The following is a 26,544-nucleotide window of genomic DNA, read 5'->3' on the forward strand; positions in this document are numbered from 1 at the left end:
AAAATGCCAGGCCCTTGGCCTCACTCAGGACCAGTGACGATAGTGTCTGTGGAGGTGGGTCCTGGGCACTGCATTTTTCAGGCAGCCTGCCTGCTGCTCAGACACCGCGTAGAATGTGCCGCAGTGGGGTCTTGTACAACATTTTTCTCATGGCTGGACTGGCACTATGGGTCTGAAGAGGAAGATCACAGAGGGAAGCACCCTTCTCATCACAGGATGGAGCCATTCCCAGCACAACATTGGGCTTTGCTTTGGGAGGAGCTGTGATGCGATGGGAACTCCGGAGTCAGACAGCCCGACCTCATGCCTCAGCCCCACCACCCACACACCTGTGATCTCAGGCACGCGGACTGTGCTCTCCACGTCTCAGATGTTTTGTTTCTAAACTGGGGTAACAATCCATCTGCCTTCAACATTTATAGCATTTAAACTAGTGCCCAGCACATGGTAAGTATTAAAGAAAGGAGAACCATTCTTATTATTTATCATTATTAATCATTATCTTGGGCAAATTTCTCCCATGTTTCCTTAAACATGAAATATAGGAATTGAACTGGGTGGTATTTAAGGTGCCTTTCAGTTATAACACTCACGTATGGCTTCCAGATGAACCTATTCAGATGATTTGCAAAAAAAAAAAAAAAAAAAAAAAAAAATCTCATCTATGTGTGCTGCTTTACAATTTCCCATTCTAATTCTCTCATTACCCTTCATAACTGAAAACTGAATCAGCAACTCTTCCAATACTAGTTTAGTTAGTTGCTCTGTGTCTCAGAACAGCTACAATGTATAGGAAAACACCGGACGTAGCACAGTAGATGCGAGTTAAGTTAGGAATGGGAGCTGACACTGGTAGTTGTTAAGTGGCGTTGTGTTGGAGCTGGGCATACCTGGACCCACCCAGGCACCCTTAAATGGTCCCCATTAGCACCACCGTGGCAGGTGATGGGCTGGGTTAGGCGTATGGCCCAGGACAATGGAGATGAGAAGAGAGCAGCAGAGCACAGTGGGAGAAAAGTCACTGTGAGACTTGGCGACGCCAGTCCAGCAGGTGGGAACAGGCCAGCATGGCTCCAGTGTGGCTGGCAGTTCAGCTGCCGGATTAACCTCAGATTCTTCACCAGTAAAGTGAGGATAATAATTCTCAACTCCTGCATGGCTGAGCAACTTTCATGGAACCACGTATTTGGGAAAGCTTTGTAAATATGAAAAATGTCATTCAGATGTATTATTATTTGTGAACATCTAGGATAAGAAATGGTGAGCTGTAAGAGGACACGGGCTTATTGTCTTTACATATATTCTTCCTGTCTACAAAGGTCGATCTTGTGGCCTGCTGCACAAGCATGGCAGAGGCGAGTCTTGCTTTCTATCGTGTTTAGGAAGTAACCCTCTTGTAAATTTTGAGGCTACTGAGGTAAACCCTGGACCAAGTCAGTCAAACAAAAGATGTATAGGAGCCTAGATTTGGTGAAGTTTAGAACTAATGGCAAATTTGCTTCTCTCAAATAAGAGTTTCTATTAATTAATGTCTTAAAATTTAATGTGTCTGTAAGTTAGGTCACAGGTTTTTCTCCTATGAAGAACAATTTTTCAAGGTTAAACTCACTGAGCAGGGCATTCCTGTAAAGTTCATTAGAAGGTGGTTTGAGGTTAGACTGTCTCAGGATGTCCGTTCTTTTGTTACAAAGGCTGGTTCCTGATTTTATTTTAATACTAGTCTTATGCGATTCAGAGTAATGAATCTGATCCCAAGACATGGCTTGAAATTGGGACTATCTCAGGAAAAAAAGGTAAAATGCAAATAAAAGGTTTTGCTGTTTAATTAATTGCCTAGGCTAGTGCATTTACATTGTGCCTAAAATAAACCAATGTAGTCACTTAAGAAGGTGAAAGGGTCAACACGCTCTTTGTTTCATCTAGGACATAAGTTGGTTAACTTCAGCCCATCAGCCAAATCCAGCCCTCTGCCTGTCTTTATAAATAAAGTTTTATTGGTACAGAGCCATGCCCATTTGTTTACTTGTTGTCTGGGCTCCTTTTGCACAATGAAGTTGAGCGATTGTGACGTATACCACACGGCCCTTAAACCCTAAAATACTCACTATTTGGCATGTTGCAGAAAAAGTTTGCCAATGCAAGACCTGAGATAAGTTTAGGTGTTTCACAGGCAAACAGTTTTATTTTAATGGTTATGTGTTTATTTTAATATTTGTTAGAAAAAGACAAAACTATCAAATAGGTATTTTTGCAGATTCTTTTTGTTGCTGATAAAGACAAAGTAAAGGAGACATTTAAGAAAAACTCTGGATCAATATAAGAAAAAAATAGTACATAAGTAATACAATAAGAAAATACAATGGTAGTATACAAAACAGTAATATCTGAGAAACACAGACACACTGAGCACCAAAAAGTTTTGTTTGATTTTTATCTCTTTGGTTCTAAGAAAACTTGGCCTAAGGGAGAATTTTAACTAGTATACTTTTTAACGTATTCTCTAATTGAGTCTTAAAATAGTTTGGGGCAGAAATGAAACATAAACAATAATGACTTTGCATTCCTACACGCGAAGACGAGACAGACTCACATGGACCTTTCAGTTGCAATCATGCAGTCATACAGAAACCTGTTTTCGGTACAGAGCGAGACAGAAAAGAGCTTTGGGGATAAAGCCTGTGTTCTAATCTTTGCTCATCAGAAAATGGTCTCGGCTGCCTGGAAAGCTTCTCAAGGCCTGATATCAGAGAGTCCTTCAGCTTTGTCATGTGGCCATGGACACAGAAACTCAAACTGATCTGATCATACCACCTGTGGTCAAGAACACAGGCTTAAAAGAAAACCATACACAGCCCCTGTGATTTACTGCCTTGAGCTTACTCTGTGTGGTGGTTCTCTAAGCACATACCATGGGACATTTGTAGGCTTCGATTTCTTTTAAGAGTTTGGTTGCCAAATAACCTTAGGAAAGAAAATTGATTTAAACAGATTTGAACCTGCTCAAATTTACTACAGGATTTTTCAAGACCTGCATGGAGCTGGAGGATGCAACTTGCTCAAACCTACCTGACCACAGAACTCTTTCTCATGGAGCATTTTGGGAAATGGCACTTTTAAAGATCTAGCAGAAAGTGGACATAATGAGATGGGCATCAAAATAATTGGGAGTCTAGAATTTATTTCATTTTGACATCATTTGGAATTCCTTGCCTTTCGGATGTATCATCAACATATGAGAAATAAGTTTGGGGATAGTAGATGATACGTCCAAACCTGAAAGGATTTATGTGCAGAGAATACTTGGGTACTTTATAAATAGTCTGTGCTAAATCTTTTAGGGGCTGATTAAAAATAAATACCAAAATTCTTTAAAATGTGTGTTATCTTTTAGAAAATAATTCCACTTTTATGAATTTATTCTTTGGAAAAATCAGATTCATGTAGTACACAAGAGAATTCCTGTAGAGTGATTTATAATACCAAAAGATTGAAAACAGTTTAAATGTTCAATAATGGAGGAATGTTGAGAGAGGTCAAATATATTGGAATATTAAGTAGGTAATAAAAATCATATTACAATAGAGTACTTATTGACCTAGGAAATTGTTTATGATACATTTCTAATAGGAAAAACATTATTAAATGGTATTCATAGTATCTTCCTAAAACTATACAAATGAATAAACATAAAGAATATTAAAAGGACGTTCAGGAAGTATAAACAGCAAGGTTATTTTAGGTGATGGAATGATGAGGGAAGTTTTCCTTCTTTGTGTTAGTATTTGCTAACTTTCCTGCATTGAGCTTATATAATTAGAAAAAAAGTTAGCCTCAATTACAGTAGAAAATCCTACAGAGAACAGATAGACTTCTCTACAGATCGCTTTTTCCTAAAAAATGTAATAACAGGACACTTTGTAAAAATGCACTAAGATCTGTATGGCTAGGACCAGGACGTTTCTCCCAGGTGCAAGCATAGCAGAGGGTGACAGAGAAACCCTGGAGGCTCCGGGACTAGAAATCGCTCTTTTTCTTTTGTTCTGTTCAGAAACCTGTCAACATGAGGAATGCTTGTGCGAGCATCTCAAGAGATGACCTCTGGTTTGTAATCCAGGTGGACAATCTCCCTGCAGCACATCAAAGCCCTGACTCAGCTTGTCCTGTATATCTGTTCCATCTCTACATAGCCCCAGTCACCAAGGCCTTGTCACCTCCCACACCCCTATTCTTCCCAAGCCGACAGTGCCGGAAGTAAAGTGTCTGACTCAGAGCTGCTGGGGAAGGAATCTCCTTTGGTGCAGAGCGTTCCAGCCAGGACCAGGCCTGGCACCACATCTGCTTCCAAAGAAGGTAGTTAACTCTTTCTTCACCTTTTTTGGGCAGAATTCAACCAACACATATCAATCTCTGTACACTGTCTTTTTAAAAAATTCCTCATTGTCATAGATTCTTTAAATGCATGTCCCTGAGGCATGGCGCTGGCCTGAGGTGCTCTGACATGAGCTCACTGTTTGACCTTGGATAACAAGTCTCCCTGCTCTGGACCTGAGTTTCTTTGCCTATTAAATAAGATGCTCAGATTTACTCAGCAAACCTTTGTTGCGTCCCTACTCTGGGGTCAAAGTTGTGTAAGACGGCATAACCTGTGTCTTAGTAGAGCTTATGATTTAGTGGAATGGTAAAAATACATACACAAATTTAAGCAAATTCAAAGGAGTATGGAAAATATTACAGAGGAGAAATACAGAGATTCTACTGGATCCACAGGAGGGGCATGAAAGCTAGACTCAGGGATTCAAGGATGACGTCTTAGAGCTAGTGACATCTAAGAAATGATATCCGGAAGACGTACTGAACTAGAAGTAAGAATCAGTGAAAAAACAGTGGTGGAAGGAAGCAATAGCCTACTAGAATCCCAGAAGCAGAAGGATAAGTGATAAATTCGAGAGATTAAAGGAAATTCAAATGGTCAAGTTAAAGGTTGCAAGAAGGGAATGGAGCAAGATGAGGACAAGCCCCGCTGAAGAATTGAGACCAGCACCGTCCAAGGTACATGATATGAGCCACGTGTGTAGTTTTAGCTCTTCTAGTAGTCACATCTTAAAAAGTAAAAGAAACTGCTGAAGTTAAATTTAATAACATATGTTAGTTAACTCAATATGTTTAAATATCATTTCAGCATATAACAAATATAAAATTGTTAATAAGGCATTTTACATCCTTTTTTTTTTTCCCTACTAAATCTTTGACATCTGATGGTTACATTTACAGCTTATCTCTATTTGGACTCATCACCTCTCAACTGCTAAACAGCCACACGTGGCTGTTGGCTACTGCATTAGATACCACGGATTTACTTTATCTTTCGGACAATGCAAAGCCACCAAAAGGCCGTAACAAGGGGTGGGATATGATGATTGCTCAAGCTGTGCTTGGAAAATGGATTTGATGGGAAAAGGAGCAAAGCGGGGAAATCAGAAAGAAGGATGTTGTATAATCTACAGGAAACATTAGGGCCATAATGAGAGAATAAATAGATCTCGATAGAGTTAAGAGGTATTTGAGAAGGAAAGGGAACCACTCTGACATGCCCGTGAGCCCGTGAAGCACCCATGACCACGAGCTTCCTCTCAAGACATAATGGTGTATTTCTCTTTTACTCTATGACCGCTTCAAGCTGACAGTCACAGAGCTGTATGAGGAGTCACAGGGCCACATGGGTTTCCTAGGAGCCATGCAGAGAATGGTCCGTGGTGCCGATTTGACCCTTTCTCCTCTGTACAGAGTGAAATATAGAAGAATCATCTAGAAAGTCAGAGAATAGCTGTTTTTTTGTTTGTTTGTTTTTTTGTTTTTTTTTTTTTTATCCATTGTTGAAACATCGAATCTATAGAGAGAGTGGGGAGGAGGAGGCAGATGGAGAAAACTGCTTCGAGGGGTGATTATAGCCAGAGAGGGCCTTGAAGAGACATCCCTGGCCCTATATTTCTTTTGCCACCAGTGACTTCCAAATCAAATGAGCCCAATCTGCAGATCAAAATGAGATTTTTCTTATTGACTTCTCTGAAAGCTTCGCCGGCTCTGCAAATCAAGTCACGAGTACCCTGCATCATCATCAACTACTGCCGATTGCAAGGATGTCGGAACTGGGCCGGTGTTGGCAAATATGTCACTGATGCATGAGGCCAGGGAAAATCCAGCTCTTATTGGCCTGGCAGTGCTGACCTGGTTTGTCCATAAATGAAGAGCAAATGCGATTTGCAAAACACATAGAACTGATAAGAGTTACAACACGGCGGGGCTGGAGTCACTTCCCTAAGAGCGGGCATGCTGCAAGAGGAGACAAAGCAGATTTCCAGCTCGAAATCAGACAGACAGTGTTTCTTAAAGTTTTCTGAGTACTGTCTTTATCATAATCACATGAGAAGTTTGTTAAAAATATGCATATCTGGCTTTAACTCCAGGTCTGCAGAGTATGAGGGTCAGGCCTAGGCAACCTCTACATTTAACAAGCCCCTGGGTGATTCTTGTGCAAGCTGAAGTTTTAAGAATTCCTTTAGGAAGGAAGCGAAGGCAAGAGTATTTCCATTCCTTTATCAGAAAAATTACTGACCTTGACAGCCATCCACCCAGCCCTTTTTCCAGACTGCTGACTGACTGGATGGCCCCGTGGTGAAGGGAAAGAAAACGGAATGTGAAATCAAGAAGGGAGCATGGGGCTGCCTCCCCCACGTTAGAGCTGTGTGGCGGTGGGTAATAGCTCAGCGGAGCCGCACCATCACCACCAGCAAATGCGCATGTGGACTCAGGTAACCTTGAAAAGTCAAGCTCGGACATGCTAGCTCTGACATTTTATTTTTTAAAATCACCTGGCCTCAGTTCCTGCATCTGTAAAATGAGCAGGTTATCTTTCATTTGAGCCATGCTATTTTGGGGATCCAGTGAAACAATGCGTACATACTTTGAAAAAACTATTTCAAAAGGTGGGCGCAAATATAAAGTGGTATTAATCCATAATAGTTATCTCTTTTTATATGTCACTATCTGTAATAAGACTATCTACCTACACTGATAATGTCCCCTTAAAAGCACAATATTTTATTTTTTAATGAAGCACAATACAAAGTACAAAAGGATATTTTTTGTTTCTTTACTATATATAGATCACACTTCTGTGATATGGGTCAATTTAATTTCTGCAGACCCTCTCTTTAACACTCCCACTAGCCTTGCAGAGGACAAAGAGATTCACCCTATAATAATCTAGGTTTTCTGTCCACATATAGAAAAAAAAAAAAAGCCCCCATTAACGGCCTTCGGTTGGCATTCAAGTCTGTCAATAGCCGACACTTTGACTATTTGATGACACGCCTTATGTTTTTCTACTTCACAATTCTGCACTTATATCATGCTGTATCCTTGGTGTGAGATGTCTCCCTTCTTACCAAATATCCTCCTATCGGACTCCTACCTATAAAAATATCATGCATGTGTACAAATATTTCATTTCAAAGATGTTAAGTTTGATGCTATATATAGAAGCAAACAAACAAAAAACAAAGTTCATGTCCTAAGTTTCCAACATTAGAGGACTGATTAAATATAGTCATGCAATAGAATATTATATACGAGTTCATATGTTGCTTTAAAAGAATATTTAACGGCATAGAAATATGATCATAATATACTGTTAAGTGAAAGAATAAGTACCATTTGAAAAATCATGTATAGACACAATATGGAAGACAGATAAGATAAGGACACATAGTGTGTTGGTTAGGCTGTATTTTTTCACATCATAGAGACTTTTTTTGTAAGGCCACACGAAGAGGAAACAAAAAGCAGGAAAGTCTTCAGGATGGACCAACACAGCCAGAAGTTATAGAAAACTGAACCACCTAATCACTTTTCAAAAATTCAATATTGCACCAGGCGAGGCGGTCAGATACCCCAGAGACAGGCATTCACGTGATGCAGCATCTCTCAGCCTCTGCTGCCCTCTCAGCTTCTTTCTACTGCCCTCCGTGTGCCTCAAATTCCAAACATGAATGAGAGAGTCTGACTCCATCATTTAGCCATCACCGAATATGAAGCCTTTGCACTGCGTATTTCATGGCCGGTAGTCCGCTCAGCCCAAAGACAGGTGCCTCTGGCCTTGATCCAATTACACACATGCAGGTGGTGTGATCAAATGACACATACCTGGAAATGTACAGGTCAGGAACCGCTATGGCTGCTCCTCTCAGAAGCTGCAATCAAAGACTCACGTCTCCTCTCTAGTACATTCATCAAATAACATTGGTGGTTATGCCTGAATGGGGAATGAGGGGAGAATAAACCAGTTAGGATTGGATTTGACTCCACATGACAGAAAACCACAAATGATAATACTTAAAAACACGAGGGTTTATTCTGTCAAGTGGAAGAGTCTGGAGGTGGGAAGTCTGGGGCTGGGATGGCAACTCACACAATCATTCGGAATTCAGAAATCTTCTTAACTCTTGCTTCTCATTCTAGCACTTGGTCGTACAAAATCATTATTTCTGTTCACTTATACTCTTTTGTTCTCTCATTTCAAGCACATGATAAGACTGCAATTTCCTCCTCTTTTGAATTTTGGTAGGGCATGTTTTGCTTTGACAAATGAACTGTGAGGGGAAGTGACTGTGTCACCGACGAGCAGAAGCTTTAAGAGTATGTCTTTCCACCTACTACTGTGAGAGCACAGGTCTAGAGGAAGCCTCCGTCGGTGTGGGTGACACAATGACTCTAGTTGACATAGGTACTTTGCTGAACTCTATTACACATTAAGAAATATGAAGCCACTGAGATTCGGGGATTGTCGTTATTATAGCAGAATTTAGACTATTCTGACTAATGCATATGAGCATGCTCAAAGTCACTTTTGGTCTACCTTTGCTGCCAGAGATTTAGCCATCATCTTCATGTTCTAGGTGTCAAAAACAGTAAGTAAGGGGAAAAGGGCCAAACTCCTAGTGAAGTCACCTCTCTTAATGAGCCATCTCAGAAATCCCACTTTTTCACTTATACCTCATTGAAAGTCTTTAGTTTCCTGGCAAATATAACTGCTGCAAAGGATGCTGGGTAGTGTAGTCTTTTAGGGGGACACACTGCTGCCCTGAATAATAAACAGAATCTGACACGAGACATGACTCTCACTTTCTTCCTTCATTTATATTTTTCTAATTTTTTTCTATAAGACCTGTAGTAGTTTCACAGAAGGAAAAAAAAAAAAACATTATTGGCAATCTCTTACACTTTAGGACAAGTAGAAAGGCCACTGACTTCATGAGTGCTCCCTTTATCAACTCTATGGAAGCCCGGTCTCCCTCCTAGGAGTCCTCTCTAAATCTTGTTTGCCCCAGGCACATTTGCCCGTGTACCATAGTTACCTGTGTAAATGCATGCCTGGTCCCCTTCCTGATCATAAGTTCCTTAAGGGCAGGGTCCAGCTCTTCTCCTCCATCTTCTAAGACACACTTCATGTATGGTAGGTGTTCTATATTAAAAGAAGAAGAAGAAAAAATGAAGGAAAGAAAGCTATTACTTAAATACTATTTATTGTCTCTTAAATACTGAATGGAAACAGAAATAAGCTAATCCACCAGAGTAAGCACACTGGAAATACCTAAGTGCAAAACACCAAGTTCAGGTCCTTGTCAAAGAGAAGAACTTAGACAGAAAGCAAGGTCTACAGAAATGCAAGAGAGGAAATGATTTAACAGTATGGACTGGTTGTGTTTCAGTATGATCTAACTTAGGAAGCACATAGACAGGTTGTACTAGCGGCTGGATGTCATGGAGGCTGGCATCTGACTGTCCTCTAGGGTATACCAGAGCTTCTCTCCACACTGCCCATGACTCTTGGTCATTTCATACTTGGGTCACTCTGAAATTTCATCTAATTAAATGTTCATACAAAATTCTAATACATAACAAAGAGTGTTGTGGGGGAAAGCTGATGTGCTGACATCATCCTCTGGAAGAAAACATTTTAAAGGAGAAATAATAGGGGGCTGAAAAAAGTCCTGCCTAATTGGAGCAGAGAAAAGGGTCCCTTTTCTGAAATGGCAATTCAAAATAACAAGTGTAGGAGTGAACACTCTGAGTACTTGTTGTATGCGCTACCAGGCACCATATAATAAACTGTTTACATGTGTTCCCTCAGTTTATCCTCACGGTGCCCCCATGCAATGGGCATTATTTTAACCCCAATTTCTAAAATATAAAAACAAAAGAGCTCAAGGATTTCAGAAGATCGATTACACTAATGGCACCACTTAATGGTCTCTGGCTATGAACACTCTGTCAAGTGACTCGGTGGCTCCTCTTATTAAAGGATGGAGTCGACTCCCATCCCTTAAATCTAGGATGGCCTGTGACTTGCTTTGGCCGAAATAATTTCATGGAAGTGACCATGTGCTGGTTCTGAGCCGATGCCTTAAGAGGGCTTGCATGCTTCTATTGTCTCTCTCTGAAAACCGTGCTATTCATGTGAAAAACCAGAGCAAGCCTGCTGAATTTTAAGAGATGCGTGGGCCAGAGCTGATTCATAGTAGATGACTAGCCAACTCCCAGCTGCCCCACCAGCTGATGCATAAGTGAGCTCAGCCCTGATCAGCAGAACCACAGCAGTTAATCTCTGGACTCTTGAGCAAAAATCAAAATTTATTCTTGTATGCCATCGAAGTTCTGTAGTTGCTTGTTAAGCAGCATTCTTGTGGCACTAGGTAGCTGGTACAGGGGTAGATATGCAGCATCTTCAAGGCTACCAAGCTGGTAGATGGCAGAGCCAAGCTTTAAACCTAGTCTATCAACCTTTGGAGACTGATAGGCATGGGGAAGACTTGAGAAAGAACAAATCACTTGGCAAATATTTGAAGTTTCTTAGGATCTCCAGTCTCCAAGTCAGAGGTCCTGTGTTCATTCATTCCCAGGGTCTCATTAACTACTCCAGGCCCGTGACCTTCATCTTCAAAATGGTTTCCTTATCTTTAGTAAGTGATTCTTTTGACAAGATTCCTGTTAGGATCCAATGAGATGCCTATGCGAAAGCATCTCACACATGGATATGCGGATGTCAACATCACATCCCCCACCTCTGCCAGCCACTAGACAGGGCAAGTCCATTCGCGGACTGATGGCGGCGCGGGCGCCCCCATGGAGGACAGCGTAGCGGATGGTTGTCTGCATAGCCTCTCCACCCCCATAGCAGGAAAGCTCTAGCTGAGTTGTAAATGAGGGAGAGAGAGAGAGAGAGAAAAAACCTAAAGCTGCCATGAAACTCACAGAGGCCCTTAATGGTGATTTAATGCTGGGAGATCTAGCTTGCCACAAGACTGCGACAGGACTGTATTTTTTTCTGTCAGAGTTAGGCGAGCGGTAGTGTGGCCGCATTTAAGGCGGAGGGGAGAGGGTGGTGTTAGGGCCGTAAATCATGTACCTCAGAACACAGTCTGGACTACAAGCAAAAAGTAAAGGGACAGGGAGATGAGGAGGTGGCTGGAGAATGACTTTCGGGGCAGGGCATCATCAAGGAAGCACAAAGAGGAGGGTCAGGCTACACCTCACCTGCACTTACTCCTGTCATTTTTATAAGCAGATTCCTTTGCCTGGTTGTCTCTAAACCCCCTCTAGCAAAGCCTTCACAGAGACCGTTTAGCTTCCCTTGTGGTTCCAGGCATGGTCTCAGCATGCAAAATATCAGGATCCAGAAGCATTGCATTATGCCTTAGAGTCTCCAGTGAACTCCTGCTTTTATCTTTTCACATCCAAACATTTTTTAATGTACTCACAGTTAACCTTTAACCACAGGCAGTACCCGGCCATATGCATGAACCACACACATTCACTCCTCCATTCATTGAACACGATTTGCACCTCTCTGTTACATGCCAGGCACCGTGCAAGGCCCACAAGACACAAGATGAATGCCATACGGTTCCTGCCCTCAAGAGGAGCCCAGAGCATCAAAAAGGCTTACTTAGAAAATAGGGCTTTATCTGAACTTGGGAAATCAGAAAGTGCTTCCTGGAGGAAGTGGCATCAGAGGTGAGGCACAAATGAGGAGATGAGGAGTCTATAGTGAGAAGTGAGCATAAGCAAGGCACAGGGTCAAGAAGAAGCATGGTGTACAGGAGAGCAAGGGAGTTGCTAGAGAACACGGGGAAGAGAACGGAGGGGCTGAAGATGCGTCTGACAGGTAGGTCGGGCCAGACTATGGAAGTTGCTTAGAGGCCGTGCTAACTGCTCTGCGGGTGACCTGGAATCAGCAGGGGCCTGCGCAGAGGAGTAAGATGGTTTGGTGCTTCTCTGCCTCCATGACGGGCACCACTCAGGTGCTCAGGGCAAAAATCTGAGTCAACCTTACACTTACCCATCACTTATCTTTCCCTGCATATCTAATCCATTTGACAATTCTATAGATTCTGTCTCCACCTAGCCGCTTGTCTTCACCTCTCCCGCCTCCATCCTCTTCACAGCCCCAGCACCTATCACCTGAAATGGTTTAGCAGTCCCCTGCTTCCACCTGTCCTTCCTAGTGCAGGGCCACCTTTTCTAAACAAACACCAGACCCCATCCCTTCTCTGCTTTAAACTTTCCAATAGCTTCCTAATGGATAAAAGCCAAGCTCCTCTTCAAGTCTATACGGCCCTATGTGACCTGGCCTCTGCCCACCCCTGGGACGTCATTTCTCTGTACTTTGCCCCCTGCTCACTTCACCCTAGCCATGCAGGAGTTCCTGTTGCTCCTTCAACAAGGCAAGCTCATGGCCATCTGACCACCTTTGCCCTTGCCCTTTCCATTGCTTAGTACTCTTTTATCTCAGGTCTTCTCATGATTCTATTTTATGCAAATCTATGCTCAAACGACTCCTCTTTAGAGAGGCTTTTATCTAAGCACACTGAAAGAAGCCTTTCCCTACCCTCTTCCTGCCATGAATCTGTCCTCTTACCTTATTTACTCTTCTTCGTAACTTGCCAAAACCTAAAATTATATTGCTTGTGTATGTGACTTTTAACCTCTTCCTCCTTTTTAGAATGTTACTCTTATTTGTTACTCTCTCATTCTCTATTTTCCTTTTAGAAAGCACCATAATAGAAGACAAACACGTCTACCTAGTTCACCTACTTGACCCCATTTCCTAGAGCCACGGTATGAGCACATAGGAGATGCTAAAAAAAAAAAAAAAAATGGTTGTTGAGATGGAAGATACAGGAAATGAGCATGTTTGGGGCAATATGAGGAATTCTCTTTTGGACCAAAGTATTTAAAAATCAGTCTCCATCACTAGATCCAACCTCCCTTTCATCTTCTGCGTCTGGTTTCCCCCAACACTCAAATTTCCTCTCAGATCCTGACACCACTTTCTAAAGCCTTAAAGAGGAGACCTCTGGCCCCCTGACTCCCACCTGTGAAACGCGAGTCACAAGGCTCCCTTAAAAGTTGGTTGTGAGGATTAAATGAGACAACATAGGTGAAAATTACTATCTAGACCTAGAGAGTGAATTTAGACTCCAGGGAACAGACTATTAAATGATGCTCGAATTCAATGGGGACAAAAATATTATTATGTGGTATTCTAATATTTAATATTTATTGATTTAAATGCTTTGTTTCTACTAGATTTTAGAGACCAATTTTTATTCTTTTTTGTACTTTCCAATCCCGCACCTCCAGTGCCTAGCACAACAGAATCTGCTGTGTGCATTCACAGACAACAGCTTCTGCCCCAGAATTAGGCGCTTTGGGGAAGTCTCTGCTTGCTAGAGCCATGAAGTGACAGTACACACCGACTCCTGACCACCTGACTTCCAGGATCTGACTACTCCTGTGCACCTTGCTGGCTCCCTGCTCCTAGACCACCCTTCTTATGACCACAGCACACTTCTGAAACCTTTGTCTTGGCTACTGCTTCTTAGACTATGCGATTACTAGGGCATGCATGCCTAGCTCTCCATCCCCATGTTGGCACTGTCCTAGGCTACGGTCAAATCCAGGTACACTGTTCTTTTCCAAGGTGTACACACACACACACACACACACACACACACACACGCACGCACACACACACACACAGACTTATTATATCTTTTTGAAAAAGCAGAAGCGAATTATCTGTATTCATTATATGAATGTTGACTTTGTCACCTTAATAGGGCTGGTAAATCATTTCTTATCATGACTTATAGAGACAAAACATTCTTTTTCATAGAAAGCTATCCCTAAGGTTACTTAACGGATCTTCCATTAATGAGATTTTGGTTATTTCTAGTTTTTGCCATTCAGAAGTCACTGCATTCTTGTGTGAACATAACTATTGAATAGACATCATACAAGAAGATTGGCAAGTGTAGGTATGCTGCAAAATTTGATTTTCATTGCCAAAAAGACAGCATCAATTTGCATTCCAAGCAATAGCACCGTTATCAAGCTTTTACTCTTTGTGAATCTAAGTGAAAAATAAAATCTCATTTTTGATAACTTGTATTTCTTTAATTGTATGGCTGGGCCTTTTGTTGAATGCTAAAGACGTTTATGTTTATTTTTTTGTGTCTATTGTTAATATCCTGGGCTTGGTTTTCTTTTGGTTCTTCTTTTTGTTTATTTGCAGACACTGAACAATTAAGAAAATTTGGTTATAGTATAGTATTTTTTTTAGGTGGAATTTAAAACACTTTATGTAGTAAAATTTGTTAATCTTTGTGTGCGTGTGTGTATGTGTGTCTATGTGTGGTTTCTGGAATTCATTTCTTCTTTAGAAATATCTTTGTACTTCAAGATTACAAAAGCATCCCATTACATTTTCTCTCAGTGATTTATTTATATATATATATATATATATATATATATATATTTTACAATTAATTCATTAGATCATATAGAATTGTGTTAGTTTTCCATTGCTGCTTAATAAATTACCACAAACTTAGCAGCTTAAAATAACACATATTTATTATTACACAGGTTCTGTGGATGAGGAGCCAAACATTGTTTAACAGGGTTCTTTGTACAGGGTGTCAGAGGCTGTGATCAAGGTCTGGGCCAGACTGTATTCTCATCAGAAGCTCAAAAATGGAAGGATCCACTCCCAAGCTCCCTCAGATTGTTGTCCAAATTCACTTCCTGATGCTATAGGACTCATGGCATCCTGCTTCATCAAAGCCAGAGAAAGTGAGAAATCCTCGCAAAATGGGCTTACACTATTATGTAATCTCTCTCTCTCTCTCTCTCTCTCTCTCTCTCTCTCTCTCTCTCTCTCTCTCTCTCTCTCACACACACACACACACACACACACACACGGCCACGTAGAACCCAACACCTTCGTCAAATTCCAAAGGTTAGAAGAATGTCACTGATCCTCCCCACACTCGAGGGGATTACAGAGAGGCACGAACACCGGGAGCAGGGACCCGGGAAGCGCTCGAAAGTCTGTCCTCCACAAACTTATTTTGGTGAAAGGGATGAGGTAAGGATATAATTTTTTTTAGATGTTTAGCCGAAGGTCTCAATATCATTTATTAAAATATCTAACTTCGCCCTAACTGATTAAAAATTTCACTTTTCTTCTGTTTGCTTCAGACAGATATAGTTTAAATATCTCCTTCTTTCCTCATTGCAAGCACAGCACCTATGATATTGGAAATGCAGTTTGTCGATTCCACAATCAGCTTATCGAGTATAAAAAGAACGCTTAACACTTCCTCCTCAGGGGTGGTCGCTGTTGCCAGATTCTGTTACATCTTTCATATATATGTGTATATTCAGGTCTTTATTCATATTTATACCCATTGATATCCATATCCACATGTATCTAACTATATACGCAGTTCGAGGGGAGTAAGATAAAGAACGTCTATTCATTATCTCACTCCTTTGCTCGTAAGAGGTGCACGTTCGCCACAGAGCCTAGACAACCGCAGGCAAATCCAAGTCTGTGCCAGGCAACATGAAATCAGTAGGGAAGCCAAAAGCTGACACCAGCCATGCTTACGAATGAGCCGAACTCATGCCCAAGACAAGAAAGTGGGCAGCCAACAGGTAGACCAAGAACATACCTGAAGATATGAGCACATCCCAAAGAAGACAATCTAGATAGATAGATAGATAGATAGATAGATAGATAGATAGATAGATAGATGGATGGATGGATGGATGGATGGATGGATGGATGGATGGATGGAAGGAAGGAAGGAAGGAAGGAAGGAAGGAAGGAAGGAAGGAAGACTTCTGAGGATAAGAAGGATTCACCTTCCGTCCTTCCTTCCTTCCTTCATTCCTTCCTTCCCTCCCTCCTCCCTGCCCTCCCTCCCCCCGCTCACCCTCCCTCCTCCCACTCCCTCTCCGCTCCCTCCCTCCCCCTCCCTCCCTTCCCCCTTCCTCCTTCCCTTCCTCTTGGAGTGAGTGGCAGGAAAATCTAGCTGCTAGCAAGTTCCATGCACTTGAACTGCCTCAGTCTCCACTGGGGCCTTTGTGAACAGTTCCTCTTTAGTTTGATAAGCAGAGTTAATCATTTCTGTGACTACATTGTGTTTCACATTTGCATCTGTGACCACCCATTGAAGCCAGTATTACAGTCTCCCAGAAGCAGGTGGTGGAAAGATGAAGAAGCACGTAGCAGCCACGACATCTCTTACAGAAATGCCCATCACCTCTACTGTGATGACAGCCCAGCCCTACCCTGTGACCACCTTTACAGAAGAGACTATTTCCTATGAATTCTTTTTTTTTTTAAGTTTAATTTTTATCACATTTATTTTGAATGGGGGGGGGATATATGCATGTGGTAAAAAATTCAAATGTTATCATCAAATATGCATAAAAGGACGCGTGGACCTCGCCCATTCACTCTTCGCTAGTTACTCTCTCCTTCCCAGAGGGAGCCACTGCCGCTATCCGCTCCTGTCGAATGCTTCCAGAGGTTTTACACAGATCACCTTTTCAAAAACACACAAGTAGCATGCTATACTCAATTTTCTGCATTTTTTGTTCATATAATGATATATCCTAACATGGGTTCCATATTTGTACTATGGTACTGACTCAGTTTTAATAACTACATAGTATTATTTGAATGTAATATAATTTATGTTACCATCCTCTATAATTGACATTCGGTCTATTTCCCATCTTTTGATTTTAGAATAATGCTTTAATAAATGACTTCCTACTTCATAGTATTTTAATTCCTAATCCTTTTAAAGATCAACAAGAGATTATTTCTAACATAGTTCGAGTTGTTTCTATTAGAGATCATCATCTATCAAAAAGCAGAACTATCCTCCACACACCCATCAAACTGAGGTCCAAAGCAGAGGTCCAAACTGATGCCACTGGCTAAAACTTATAAATAGACTTGCTGTGTTTGGTCCACACCATTATTTTTCAAAATGGAATAAACCATTGGCATTAAAATTATCAGAATTTTGATACCATTTAGGGAAGTCACGTTAAAATCAAGATGTGGGGCTGTCTCTTCAACAACTAAACACTTAGCCATGCCAGGCTCTCATCCTTGCCCAATAGCCACTGAAGCTGAGTGAGCACTGTTCAGTTCACTTGTGGCCCAGGCTTCCTCGGTCCACCGCCTGACCAAGATGATGACCGAGGTTGCTCCACATCTCTGAGGCACTGTCAGCTGTCATTTTCCATCACACAGTCCCTATTTTCCCCTCTATAGCAGAGCTGAGGAAAAAGTGAAACATTTTTATACTCAAATGTCTCGGAACAGTAGAAAAAAAATAAGACGTAAACTCACCACCACTCCCTATTGCCTTACACCCAGGTGCTTCCTCACACACGTGTGTAACTAGCCTGGCTTCTGAAAGCATTTGAGTTTGCAGTACCATGTTTAAAAGAACCAGACCCTCCCAAAGTGGAACATCTTTTCAGAAACAGTCAAATAGAGGCTTATTACCTCTCGCTCTTTTCTTTATTTAAATACTCCTTGCATTTGTTAACTTTTTTGACAGGTTTGACCTGGAAAGGATTATTTATTCTTTAACTCCATTTCTTAATAAACAAACACACACACACACGCACACACACACACCCTTGTTCCGTCCAATGGACTTTGCAGCTAAAGTGACCAATCCATTGATTCTGGAGGAAGAAGAGCAGCTGGCAAAACTAATCAATGTTGGACATTTGCATTTTTCTCCTTTTTTATGGTCTCCCCTGGTGCTGGGAAATTGGTTTTCTGTGTTGGAAGAAGAGCATAGAGAGCAGCTGCTGCCTCCTGGTCTAGCGGATAGTAAAGGAGAGAGCGTGGTGCAGAATTCATCTACCAAATATCCCAACAGGTTAACCAGTTCTGGAGCGAGGAAGTCACAGCTCCTGCTTTTGAAGGTTCTTTGTATTGAGTATAAAAGATTCTGTATTTCTGGGAGTAAGATGTCTCTCTTCAAATTCCCTCTCTCTTTATACTCTAGGTAGCAAGATGATGTTTCTTAGGCTTGATGATGTCCTACTGATGAGATGCTAACCAAAATAATAATAATAATAGATACAAGTATAAACTTGAAAAAAAAAAAAACAAGCATATGCATGCTCCTGAAATCAGGCAACAGTGTAATACTCACAACAAATTATTGAGTGCTTCCCATCTGCCAAGTATTGTGCTCAGTGCTATACAAGCATTATCTCAATTTAATTTTCCCAACCCTGTTTTACAGATGGAGAATCTGAAGATTAGAAAAGCATAGCAGTTTTTGTAAGGGCTCTAGGCTTGTAAACAAAAGAGCTGATCTTCGTCTAGGTCTTTCTGACTCCCTTGTTCCCTTAGCTAAACCCCTGGAAAGCTTCCTTCACAGGAAAAGCATTCTACAAGGAGGTGGGTGCTGGATTTTTAATGAGGACCACTGAGCATATTCTCTTTAGAATCTATAATGCTGCTGCTGATAATCATTCAGGGAGGAGCCTTTTCATCATACTTATTATATGTTTTTTGCTTCCACACCTTCTTCACAAGAAGCAAGTCATTGTTGGCCCCTTTCTCTTCATACGATTCATAATTGAAGTAGCTTCCCCATGACTTCACTTCCATTCTAAAAAAAAATATTCCTTTTAATGGTCCACTTTTCTTCCTGGTACTCCTAAGCTCTCCTCGATGTCCTAAAAAGTTAAGTCATTATCCGCTAGCTCTCACTGCTGGCACCATACCATTTACCGTAATTCCTCGGTCAGAGAGCCACACCTAATTCAGGTCACCTGTGCTATAATACATGGAACTTCAGCCTTCGTTGCCCATCTCTCTTCAAAAAAATCTTTAGTGATATTATTTTTTAAATAATTACTTTTAATGTGCATACAAAAAAATACACTCTTTGTAGTGTACAATTGTGTGAACAAATGTATATAGTTGTATAACAACCACCACAATCAAGATAAGAGCTCTTCCATCCTCCCAAATTCCTTCATGCTACCCCTTTGTTATCACTCACCCTTAACACCTAATTACAGTAGTCCATTCTTTTTTTACTGGTAAGTAATATTCCATTGTATAAATGTTCCACGGACTGTTAATCTATTTACCAGTTGAGGGACATTTGAATTGTTTCCAGTTTTTGATGACTATGAATAAAGCTGCTGTAAATCTTTGTGTACAGGAGTTTTGTGAACACAGATTTTTATTTCACCTATGTAAATACTTAGCGATAGACTTGGTGAGTCATATAGTAAGTTTACATTTAGCTTTATGAGAAACTGCTAAACTATTTTCCAGAGCCCTGTAAGCTTTTTGCATTTCTGCCAGCAACATAGGGGAGTCCCAGTTGCTCCACATTTTTTTGTCATCTCTTGATATTGTCTTTTTTTTTTTTCTTTTTGGCTATTCTATTATATATGCAGTAATATCATGATTTTAATGCACTTCTCTAATGACTAATGTTGAGTATCTTTTCATATGCTTATTTACTATTCATATATCTTCCCTGGTGAAGTATCTCAAATCTTAGGGACATTTAAAAAATTTGGTTGTGTGGTTTTGGTGATATTCTTATAATTTAGAACTTAATTCATATTTGATCCACCTTTAGAAATTTAAATACCCAAGAAAGGCAACATATTAAGCTTCTATAGATCATTGATATCTCAATATAGATTAGCTTTCTTCATTCACTCAAAAAACATGGGCACCTACTATTCACAGCTCTTTATTCTAGGGACTGTGAATACAAAATCGGCAAAGACGATCAGCTTTCAAAGAAACTCATTTAATCAGATTGTTATCCTTCCTTACAGCTAAACAAAATCACCATTCAGGGAAAATGGAATTATATAAAATAGGACTAGGTGGGCATGGTGGTTTCAGAGCGGGGGCTCTTGCAGTATAGTCCCTGAACCAGGAGCATTAGAATTACCTAGAAATTTGTTAGAAACGTACTGAATCAGAAGGTCTTCAAGGAACCTAGTAATCTGTGTACTGACAAGCTCTCGAGCCGCACTCACGTTTGAGAAGCACCATTGTAGAGCGCGGGGAACTGCTGAAGACATCTAGAGGCGGTGGAGAAAAGTTTCTCCTGAGGCTCAAGTTTTATATCCATGTGCTATTGAGTAGTTTCTCTTTATCCCCCAGTATTGAAACTTGAAAATTCGGTGGGTAAAATATCCACTAGATGCTTCAGAGTTAGCCTCACCCTAATCAGAGGTTTCCTTGGTCCTACATGTTAATTCTGAACATAGTCAGCTGGGCACTCTCAGAGAGGAGAGCTCGCTCCTCACCGCCCTCTTCTCTTTCCAGCAGTGCTCAAGTGTAGCAGGAGAAAAAACACAACAAAAAACAAACAAACAAATAAAAACACAGGTCGACCCCACAGAACGGACACACAGCAGCATAGCAGCAGGTCCAAGCCGATTTTCACAGATTAGTAATCTTGCCAGAAAGTGTTTCTCCTGATTCCAAGACATTTTTTTCTTTATATTTTTGTCATTGATGTTGTTTCTCCTCCGGAAAAAATTTTGAGGGGTAGGAAGTTATTCGAGGAGTTAGTCATTCTTACCTAGCACACACTGATAAAGGTTTCAAGGGAATTACACATTTTCATAAGAAAGCAGTCAGAGACAACTTACCTTCTTGAAACAGTTCATCTAATTCCAGTTCTACTCCTTCTCTACTATATATTTTTGCTATTTTCCAGAATAACAAATATCCACTCAACCTGTGCTATAGGCAAAACTCTTGCTGTGTACTATGATTCAGAAACAGAAGATGTCTTGCCAGAATAACCACACAAATAGCTACAGTAAAAGGTGAAATTCGTTAAGTGCTTTATGAGATATAGAAACAAATTGTTAGAGAGATTCCAAGATGGGAGAGATGATACCTGCTTGGGCATATCTGCTTTGGCCTTGATTGATGGATGTTATTTTGAAAAACAGAGATACAGAGATAGTATTCCAATCCTAGATACACAGCCAACAAAGCTGAAAACACTTATCCACCAAAAACATGTATACGAATGTTCACAGCAGCATTATACAAATAGCCGAAAAGTAGAATCACCAAATGATGAATGGATAAACAAAAGGTAGTATATCCACAGAATGAAAATTTATTTGGCCTAGAAAATAAACACATCCCAATAAACCCCGCCAAGATGTTTCTCATGGAGCTCTTCTGCCACTGTTTATTCCATACTTCATCTCATAGGCAAAGAGGTAGATTTTCCCTGCACAGGGCAGGGACAGTGGGAGGAGGTGAGAAGGGATAATCCAATAGCAAAAGTGAGGAGCAATTAAGGATAACAGACAGCAAGACTCCTCCCCCACCTCCCTCTCTATTCTCTTCGCACTAGAGTCTGAGTCTGCGGGATCCAGGTCTGTGGTTTTAGACAAAGCTCATGCACAGCTTAAGATATAGATTCAGTTCTCTTCCCCAGTCCCAAAGGCTTCCAACCAGCCCTCAGCCTCGTGTAGGAGCTTCTAAATCCCTACCCACAGTTTAATTAATTTTCTGAAAAAAAGTGATTGCTCGACAAGACTGTAATAAACATCAAATTCCATTAATTAATACGGAGAGAGCAGTGTTTGTGTTGTTTCTAATTACATGTTCAGATGCAGCCACCCATGCACTGGCATCAGTTTGGTCACAAAGCCCAGAAAAGGGTCATTACAATGGAAAGAGGACCAAAGGTGGGTAGGAGGTGACATGTGCACTAACACTGAGATAATCAGCTTGGAGGAATTCACACTCCAAAGCACCCTCCCTGGAGAAGGGTTTGAGAGACCGAAATGAAAGGACTGAAATGTGGTTGTTGAGGCATTTTCATTTTGCCGATGTCCTGGAAGGGGAGTATCAGCCTGATGAACACAGCCTCCCTGGGCTCCAAGACAGTCTTCACGCTGCTCCCCAGCTCCCCGGCCTTCTTCCCTTGCTCTTGCTCCTCTCCTCCTCCTCCTCCTCCTCCTCCTCCTCCTCCTCCTCCTCCTCCTCCTCCTCTCCCTCTCTCTCTCTCTCTCTCTCTCTCTCTCTCTCTCTCTCTCTCTCTCTCTCTCTCTCTCTCTTATTTGCCCTCATTCGCCCCGCCCCCAACTACAGTCATCTTTGATTTCTTGTTAATTCAAAAGACAGTAAAAGGAGAATAAAAAGCAATCTTCCACTCAAGCAAAAACCCTGAAGAGACCACGACTCCCATCCAGGCACATGCTTTAGGGCCTGGAGACAAAAGCAAAATGTTCTCATGAACACCCAGAGGCTGGGTCCTGGAGATGAAGCAATGGGATTAAATCTTGATAGATTTTTGTTTTGTAGGGCTGTTGGCAACCCCTGCTCATCCAGGATCTTGAGGAGATCATTTTTCTGTCCCAGGACCGAGAAGCCAAGGAAGAGCCCATTCGAGGCAGCCTCTGGCCCATTCTCACGTAATTGTTCCGACCTGCCACTTCACGGGATCCTGCCTTGAGAAACGGCTGTTTCATCTTTCCAGCAATCTTATAAAAATTGTTTGTGATGTCGGTCTGAATATTATGAAAATAAGGCCCTAGTCCCACCCAGCCCCATAGGGCAAAAGGCAAAGTTGATTGTTACTGAATGTCTTTCATACATTTATATGGAAGTCTTATTCCCTTATTAATAAATTAATCATCTTTTGAACTTTAAGGATAGAGAAATAGACATACCAAAAAGCGAAGTAATTTCCCTAAGGTCATCCCAAAGTGGATTACAGTCCCTAACAGAGATACAGTATACAGAATCAGGAGGGAATGGAATCGTGCGCCCCCCTCCCCCAAAAAAAGAAGTCTATAAAAAGGTGACAGCTTATGACTGAAAATGCACTGGACAGAGATGCACAGATAGAAATTAAATAACAGAGGTCATGATGGCATGATTTCAGATTCAGATGTACTCTGGTTACTAAAAATAAAGATAGAAGAAAAGGTCCTCATCTAATATATAAAGGCTTGGAATTAATACTGAGAAAGAAATCTAAATAATTCTATTCCTAGGTCCCATCACTACTTGCAGAGCAACGTGATTTTCTCACTGATACTCTCCGGTCCACAATTCATTCATTTGTTTAAGAATGTTCTCAGTTCTGTCTGCTCTATTGTCAGGGTTGGCCTAAGACAAGAACGAAATGGCATCTGGCACAAGGCTACTTTGCAAACCATCACCATTCCATCTTCAAACATACAGTAAGTCCCCACTTAACATCGTGGATAGGTTCTGCGACTTAAAGCAAAACGACCTATACAAAGCCAGTTTTGCCGTAGGCTAACTGATATAAATGAGAGTTAAGTTCCCACAGCGTCTCACTGACATTGGAAAGAAATGAAGTTGAAGTAAAAAGGTTGCTGCATGGGGATGGCTCTAATTTCAAAGATGAAGAATCTGAGGCTCAAAGCTATTCAGGCCTGACTGAAGGTCACACAACTGGTAAGGAGCAGAGCCAGAATTCCAAGCCAGATTCGTCTAATTCTGGGACTCGAGTACCACACACTATGCAATTGATTCTACATGGCAAACGCATTCCAGTGTTATCCAGATGAGCTGTACACACCACCACTGAAGAGAGTATGAAAAGACCAAACTGGAACACACTCATGCAAATGGAGTAGAATTGCTAACCGTAGAAAACCCTATCGGTGTGGTCTCAGGGCCCCCTCTCAGGCTGGAGCCTGCAAAGCGAAGGGCCTTGTTGGATAAGGCAGGACTTAGAGCAGACACAGTCCCGAAACGACCCCGCCACTCCACAAATCAGTGGTGGCTCCCTCTGCTCGAGCTCATTCCAAACAAATCCATTAAAAGCACCATCTTAATGAATATTTTATACAGTTATGACATAGTGAGTACCATTTAGGAGGGGCTCTCACTAAAGGCTGAGACAATGAACTACTAAAATAGCCAACGAATCATCAAGGCCAATAGAAATCTGGTCAGGGGCACGATAATTCTTCACGGAGGAAAAAAATGAAAGTCATATATTGCCTTCTCGCTGATTTAAGAATCCTTTTGTTGTGAAACTCTTCCTACCATGTTCAAATACTACCATCTATCAGCTAAAGGCACTGATTTGGATAATTAATTTGTTTTCTTTGGCCTCTTTATAGTTTCTGAAGAAAGTCAACATACGTAGTTGTTTGTTTTTCTTAAATTAGATCTATTTCTGAACCCTTAACCAACATGCACACACACGCACACATTCATAAACACGTCTTAACCTACTTCCCTCAGAGACAGAAAGTGAAGAGAAACCTAAGGGAAAAGTTCAATGGCATCTCATGCACTGCACCACTTCTCCGAGTCCTGCAACTCTCCTGGGAAAACATGGTGTGGCTCAAGGACTTGGGACAAAAAAAAAAAAAGAGAGAGCTGTGCTTATGGCACAGAAAGCAAACCTGTGTGTCAATTGCAACTTGCAGACATGTTCTGATTGCTCTGCCAGGGTTGGCTTGCTGACTGATTTTAAGAAATCTGAATTCATTGTAACATTTTAAAATCTGGAGATTCCACAGACATTTCTGCGCTTCTGACTTCTCTTGAACAGTTAGGAGATCTGGCACAACGGGGCCAGTGACAGTCAGTTAGAGCTGAGTCATATCTCACAGAAGGGCCGGCCTCCCCAGTTCCCAGCCTCCATCACGTTTCCCTGACAGGAAGACAGGATCAATTGCCATTAGCCATTACCCTTGAGTGGCTGCTTTCTTCAGACCGGAAAGGATAGCAAAGGCACATAGACCAGTGGAATGGAATACAGAGGCCAGACATAAACCCACACATAAATGGTCAACTAATTATTGAAGGAGGACATATAGCAGGACAAGGACAATCCCTTCAATATATACACAAGCAAAAGACTAAAACTAGACCACTATCTTACACTGCTCCCAAAAATTAACTCAAAAGTGTTGAAAGACTAAATGTAACACCTGAAACCATAATGTTAGTGTAATCATATTGCAATATATAAATGTATCAAACCAGGACTTTGTACACCTTATTACACAAGGTCACATGTAAATCATATCACCAATAAAAATAACTTTAAAAAAGGAAAGAAATATTTTTCATATCTCTATCTTTATCCAAAGTGGTAAAAAGAATGGCTGACTTAGACAGTCATTATTGGAAGAAAAATAGAAGAAAACCGAAACCTAAATTGTGTTTAGGAGTGAGGACTATGCATTTGTGCTTGACATGCAAACAAAAACCAGTCTGGTTCAAGATTCTCCCCTGGCCCCTGTGGGCACTTAAGATTGACTAAAATCACTGACAAACTTTGGAAATTGGTCTTTACCCCTACAGTTTTCATTTCTAGAGTTCTAGGTGCCTTCCTTAGTACTGGCGCAGTGCCAGACATATAGTAGGTGCCGAAAAATGAAATGCATTATGAACTAAAATTACATCATGCCCTCTTTCCCTTCCCCATTTGATCTGATTACCAACTACCCCACACCACCATCCGCCCTTCTTGCTGGTTTAAGAATCCTTTTAGAGACTTTTTGCCTCTCGAGCTTTATTTCAGGACCAAACTGGAAAGAACCTGGTAAAGGAAACCACACAGAGACTTTTAGCGGCCAGTTTGATAGAGCATTCGCTTGAGGACCAGCCAGACACAGGTTTGAATTCCAGTTCTACCACTCACTGTTTCAGCTTGGGCTATCCAATGGCAGGGCCTGAGATGAAGATGCGTGTGTAGGGTAGTTTACTGGGGGATGAGATCTCCCAAATGATGGCCAGGAAAGTGAACAGGAGAAGAGGAAAAACCAATACAAGGGCGTTAACTGCTGCAGGCGACTGGTGACTTCATGCAGGACCTTCGGAGAAGTCTTATGGAACGTGTGTCAGAACTGTCAGTCAGGGACAAAAGGTTTTACCCATGAGCTCCTGCCACCACTGGTGGAGGGTGCCCTACTATGTGTCAACATCCCTATGCTACCAAAGGAAGCCAGACAGAGGCATGTGAGGTGAAGCGGTAGCCTTGGCTGGCAAGGCCAAGAAGATGTGAGGTAGTGCACAAAGGGCATCCTATATAATGGGGCCAAAGACTTCATTTCTGGGAATCTCAGTTTCCCCTTCTATGG

At 41.4% G+C, this 26,544-nt stretch overlaps 1 long non-coding RNA gene across 2 annotated transcripts in view; it reads right to left on the reverse strand.

Moving 5' to 3' along the window:
- The window catches only part of LOC107521894, a 278,462-nt gene that overhangs the window by 247,048 nt on the left and 4,870 nt on the right, over positions 1–26,544 (reverse strand). For both annotated transcript variants that reach the window (XR_001599670.2, XR_004951909.1), the window contains exons 2-3: positions 9,414–9,520; positions 8,203–8,311 (exon numbers count right to left, since the gene is read on the reverse strand). This is a non-coding gene — a long non-coding RNA (uncharacterized LOC107521894). The remainder of the gene's footprint in view (positions 1–8,202; positions 8,312–9,413; positions 9,521–26,544) is intronic.

This window comes from Rousettus aegyptiacus, unplaced genomic scaffold, assembly GCF_014176215.1.
Source record: "Rousettus aegyptiacus isolate mRouAeg1 unplaced genomic scaffold, mRouAeg1.p scaffold_m13_p_7, whole genome shotgun sequence".
NCBI lineage: Eukaryota > Metazoa > Chordata > Mammalia > Chiroptera > Pteropodidae > Rousettus > Rousettus aegyptiacus.